The following is a 5,694-nucleotide window of genomic DNA, read 5'->3' as shown; positions in this document are numbered from 1 at the left end:
TGTATAACTGATTCACTTTGTTGTAAAGCAGAAACTAACACACCATTGTAAAGCAATTATACTCCAATAAAGATGTTAAAAAAATTTTAATTTTTCTAAAAAGTCTTTTTGAGAACAAAAAGATTAGATAAGGACCTACGCAGTTAGACAGCTCTGGGTTTGTGGGGGTTTTTTTTTTTTTTTTTTTTTTTTTTTTGCGGTATGCGGGCCTTTCTCTCTGCCGTGGCCTCTCCCGTTGCGGAGCACAGGCTCCGGACGCGCAGGCGCAGGGGCCATGGCTCACGGGCCCAGCCGCTCCGCGGCACGTGGGATCTTCCCGGCCTGGGGCACGAACCCGCGTCCCCCATATCGGCAGGCGGACTCTCAACCACTGCGCCACCAGGGAAGCCCACAGCTCTGGGTTTGAATCCCTGCTCATCCGTTATCACCTGAGGGGCACCTTAGGCAAATGCCTCCTTCCTCTGGGACTCAAGTCTCCTCATCTTTAAAATAGGGATGTGATAGTAAGAGCGTTTGCATCTCCCAAGGGCTGTTGTGATAACCTCGTTCCTGGGCTCTAGAACCAGCTGCTCCACCTTGGTCAAGATCCCCGAGAGCCTCTGCCCTTCCCCAGGCCTGGGTGAGGAGGGAGAGAGTGAGCGAGAGAACTCAGCCTCCCTTCCTCCGAACTCCTCTCTGGCTCCCTAGTACCATACTCTCCGCCAGGGTCATCCACAACCTTCTTTAATTAATTCACCACATATTTACTGAGAGGCTGCTGTGTGCCAGGCACCGGACCAGGTGCTGCTCTTGCCCTCTCAGAGCTGCTGTCTGGTCCAAGGCGGGGTGGGGGCTGTAGCGGAGATGTCTGGGGGAGGGTCCAGCAAGAAGACAATTATAAAGACTTTCTCCATCTTCTTTCCACCACCCCTCTTTTTTAAAAAAAATTTATTTTATTTATTTATTTTTGGCTGTATTGGATCTTCGTTGCTGCGCACGGGCTTCCTCTAGTTGTGGCGAGCGGGGGCTACTTTTCGTTGTGGTGCGCGGGCTTCTCATTGCCGTGGCTTCTTTTGTTGCGGAGCACAGGCTCTAGGCACGTGGGCTCAGTAGTTGTGGCACGCGGGCTCTAGAGCGCAGGCTCAGTAGTTGTGGCGCACGGGCTTAGGTGCTCCGCGGCATGTGGGGTCTTCCCAGCCCAGGGCTCGAACCCGTGTCCCCTGCATTGGAGGCGGATTCTCAACCACAGCGCCACCAGGGAAGTCCCTCCACCACCCCTCTTTTCCAGCCGGTAGCGCTGGAATCCCTCCTCTGCTCATAGCCTCATTCAGTCACTCTCCAACCCCACCCAGCCCAAGCACAAAGACACCTCCCACCCATTCTTCCTTGGCCGACTCTCCAGGCGGAAGCTGCAGGTGCCTCCTCTCTTGTCTACCACTTCCTTTCAGTCCCCTCAGTCTACTTCCCAACCACAGCCAGGGGGAAGTCTCTCCTCCACATAAAATCCCCTGGCAGCTTCCCATGGCTTAGAATAAAACCCAAACACCTGGCCTACAAGGCCCTGCGGGGTCGGCCCCTGCCCACGCCTCCCACCCCCTCTCCCATCTCTCCCCTCCAGCCACACTGAGCTCCTTGTCCCATCATGAAGGCACCAAGCACATGTGCACACCCGGACCTTGGCACTTGCAGTTCCCTTTGCCTGCAGTTTCCTCAGCCCCGGCAAGTTCTCTTTGCCTGGCTCGCTCCTGCTTTTTCACCATCTTGGGACGGCCCCCCAAATACCTCCACAGCCCTGACTAAGCTGGCGCCCTCCTGCTGTCTCTCGGCACCCTGCACCCTTTCCAGGCAAAGTCACTCCCCTCCCTGGACTGTCAGCTCTCTGAGAACAGACCTCGACTATCTGTTCACTGCCTGGAATGGGGCCTGGCACACAGTAGGCGCTCAGTGTACGTGCTGAATGCAGACAGGACTGAGCTCCAGTCGCGGGCGCTCACGTCTGGAGCCGCAGACCTTCTGTAGACCTGCCCTCTGCTCAGAGAGAAGACCCAGATGGCAGAGTCAGGGCTGAGGCCCATCGGGGGCACCCCAGCCTCTCCTTCCCAAGGCAGTGGGTCCCGCCAGCAGAAATCCCCCCGGCCTACGGGCAGGGCAGACACCAGTTCAAATACCGGTGCCTGAACAGTTACCACATGACCCCAAACTCGTTTATTTCCCAAGAGACTAACTTATCAAAATGTGTACTTTATACCTGACAGTTGATTGCATGTCATTTACATCTTGAGAAAACTCTTACACTCATACACACGCACACACACACCTTTATGCGCTAAAATGGCTAAAATAAAAACTAAGAACCCACGATAACAAAACGTTGGCAAGGATGCAGTACAACTTGAACTCTCCCATAGGTTGCTGTGGTCCACACAAGACCTGCACAGGAATGTTCACAGCAGCCCTCTCGATTAGAACCAAAAGGTGGAAACAACCCACACGTTCGTCAACGGATGAATGGATGAACAATATGTGGTATATCCATCTGTGGAATATTACGGGGTCATAAAAAGAATGAAATACTGACACATGCTACAACATGGATGAACCTCAAAAACCATCTGCTAAGTGAGAAAAGCTAGTCACAAAAGGACACGTGCTGAATTGTATGATCCATTTATACAACATGTTGAGAGTAGGCCGATCCATAGAGATAGAAAACAGATTAGTGGTTGCCAGGGGCCAGGAGAGGAGGAAATGGGGAGTGGCTGGTCATAGACACGGGGTTTCTTTTTCCGGTGATGAAATGTTCTGGAATTAGATGGTGGGGCTGGTTGCACAACCTTGTGCATGTACAAAAAACCACTGAACTGTACCCTTTAAATGGATGAGTTGCATAGCATGTGAATTATATCTCAATAAAGCTGTTGCAAAAAGAAAATCCTGGTGCCACCAATTATCTCACAGCTGTGTGTCCTTGGGAAAGTCCCCTGCGCTTTCTGAGCGCAGGCTCTGCCTCTCTCACTCAAAGGATTGACCAACTCACAGCCGGTAAACAGCCCTGCACGGTAACCATCCAGGCTCTCGGTGAATAACAGCCCCACCGGGGCTGGAGGATGGGCTGCCCATAGACACAGAGGCCGAGGATGAATTCAGCTCACGGGTGGTGCCCGGGGTGGGGGAGGAACCCGATGACACCCAGACATCACCTCGCAGCCCTCGAGAAAGTGACAGGGTGGCTGTGATCACCATGCGTGACTTCCTTCACCTGGGGACATTGCCAAGTCTTGAATGTCGTTCTCCTGTGTGTGGGTGTGGGTGTTTCTGTTTAGAAAGAAAAACACATGCTCATTACAGAAAATTCTGAGATCTATGAAGAGGGGAATTGAAACCTCAGCAACTCCGCCCTCCAGACAAAACCACCGTTGACCCCCAGGGCACACACGTCCCTCTCGGTGAAGGCAAAGATGGATAAAGGTGGAGGAACTTTTTACCCAAATGGGACCATACTCTTTTTTTTTTCAGGCCGATCTGTGGGCCGCTTCTTGCACATGTTGGCTCCTTTTCCAGTCAACCTGTGAGCATCAGGTTTATCCATGAAAATATTCATTGATTGACTGTAAATCAAGAGATGCTCACCGGGGAGAACAACAATAACACAGCAGTGGAAAAGGTTAAAAATTATGAAAGAAATGCCCTCCTCTTCACCAGCACCTCAACCTACCCCCAGAGACAATCACGATGAGCAGTGGGTACACTTCTTACAGATCCTTCTTTTTCTATTCTCTCTCTCTTTTTTTTGAATAAATTTATTTGTTTTGTTTATTTCTTTTTGGCTGTGTTGGGTCTTCGTTGATGCATGCAGGCTTTCTCTAGTTGCGGCGAGCGGGGGCTACTCTTCGTTGCGGTGCGCGGGCTTCTCATCGTGGCTTCTCTTGTTGCGGAGCATGGGATCTAGGCGCGTGGGCTCAGCAGTTGCAGCACGTGGGCTCAGTAGTTGTGGCGCACGGGCTTAGTTGCTCCACGTCATGTGGGATCTTCCTGGACTAGGGCTCGAACCCGTGTCCCCTGCATTGGCAGGAGCATTCTCAACCACAGAGCCACCAGGGAAGCCCTTTTTTTCTTTTCTTTTCTTTTCTTTTCTTTCTCTCTTTCCTGTCAACAACTATTCAGTGAGGACTAACCACTCATGCATTCATTCATTTCATCATTCGAGAAATATTTGAAGTGCTTTTCGTGTGCCAGACATTTGTCTTTCTCCACTCACATGCTACCTACACAATATATATTTTAAAGATTGTATGGACATTTATAGTAGCTGCAAAGTTCTCAGGATACGCAAGGACCCCAGTTAACACATTCCGTCTCCTGGTGCTGGGCATTGGGGTTGTTTACGGCATCCTGTTATTCTGAAAAACTCAGGGCGGAATGTGTTTATGTACTTTTTATTTGATGATTGGGTCAAAAGTTGAACACGTTTTACTGATGTGCAAAATGAGGGCTAGAGAGGGCAGGGACTCATCCAGGGTCACCGAGTGAGGTATTGGTGGCACTTGGACCCACAAGGCAAGGCCCGAGTTTCTTAGGAGATCCTTAGCCCAGCCCCAGCTCATCTCCCTAAGGTAAAAATGGGTTTCCTTGGGGGATTCGCGCCCTAAGCACCCTCCTGGGTGATACACGGCGTTCCTTTCTCCTTGCTGTCACCTTTTCAGCACCTCTAAAATGTTTTTTCAGGCCACAGCACCAGCTAAATAGAATCGGGTTTGGGAGCACTGGTTCTCCTCACCTGAGGCCCTTCCAGCTTGTACCCACAGAGGGATGGGGAACATAGGACTTCACGGAGAGTCTTCAGCTCCCCTGGGCCCTGCCATCTGGCCGCTCGAGGCTCCAGGGAAGGGATTTCCCTGGTGGTCCAGTGGCTAAGACTCTGCACTCCGAATGCAGGGGGTCCTGGTTCGATCCCTGGTCAGGGAACTGGGATCCCACATGCTGCAACCAAGAGTTTGCATGCCGCAACTAAAGATCCTGCATACCGCAACTAAGACCTGGCACAGCCAAATAAATAAATATATTTTTAAAAATAAATAAAAACTTTGCAATACCTTATTTATTTATTTATTGGCTGCACTGGGTCTTCGTTGCTGTGCATGGGCTTTCTCTAGTTGTGGCGACCGGGGGGCTACTCTTCGTTGCGGTGCACGGCCTTCTCATTGCGGTGGCTTCTCTTTGTTGCGGGGCACGGGCTCTAGGCACACGGGCTGCAGTATTTGTGGCTCATGGGCTCTAGAGCGCAGGCTCAGTAGTTGTGGCACACGGGCTTAGCTGCTCCGCGGCATGTGGGATCTTCCCAGAGGAGGACTCGAACCCGTGTCCCCTGCATTGGCAGGCGGATTCTTAACCACTGTGCCACCAGGGAAGTCCCCAAACTTTGCAATATCTTTTTTAAAAAAAGTGTCCAGGGAACACAGGACATCAGACCCTAGGCGTCAGCCGGCCAGCTCAGGCCTCGGACCTCAATAAGGGCCAGGAGACACAAAAGGCCCAGCAACATTAGGATGATCCTCTGTGTGACCTTGGGAAAATATTCTTTTGGAGCCTCATTTCCTCTCTCTGTAAAATGGGCATAATAATGGCCAATTTTTAAAAATTAATTAATTTATTTATTTTTGGCTGCATTGGGTCTTTGTTGTTGCACGCCGGCTTTCTTTAGTTGTGGCGAGTGGG

General features: G+C 51.1%; 1 non-coding gene across 1 annotated transcript; it reads left to right on the top strand.

Annotated features, from left to right (window-relative positions):
• Positions 1 to 4,871: 4,871 nt before the first annotated feature.
• On the top strand, positions 4,872 to 4,944 carry TRNAR-CCG (transfer RNA arginine (anticodon CCG)). Its single transcript has one exon. It is a non-coding gene; the product is annotated as a tRNA-Arg (tRNA).
• The last annotated feature ends 750 nt before the right edge of the window (positions 4,945 to 5,694 follow it).

Source organism: Physeter macrocephalus, chromosome 14 (assembly GCF_002837175.3).
Source record: "Physeter macrocephalus isolate SW-GA chromosome 14, ASM283717v5, whole genome shotgun sequence".
Lineage (NCBI taxonomy): Eukaryota > Metazoa > Chordata > Mammalia > Artiodactyla > Physeteridae > Physeter > Physeter macrocephalus.
Note: the sequence above shows the minus strand (reverse complement) of the source record. Positions and strands in the feature narration are given on the sequence as shown.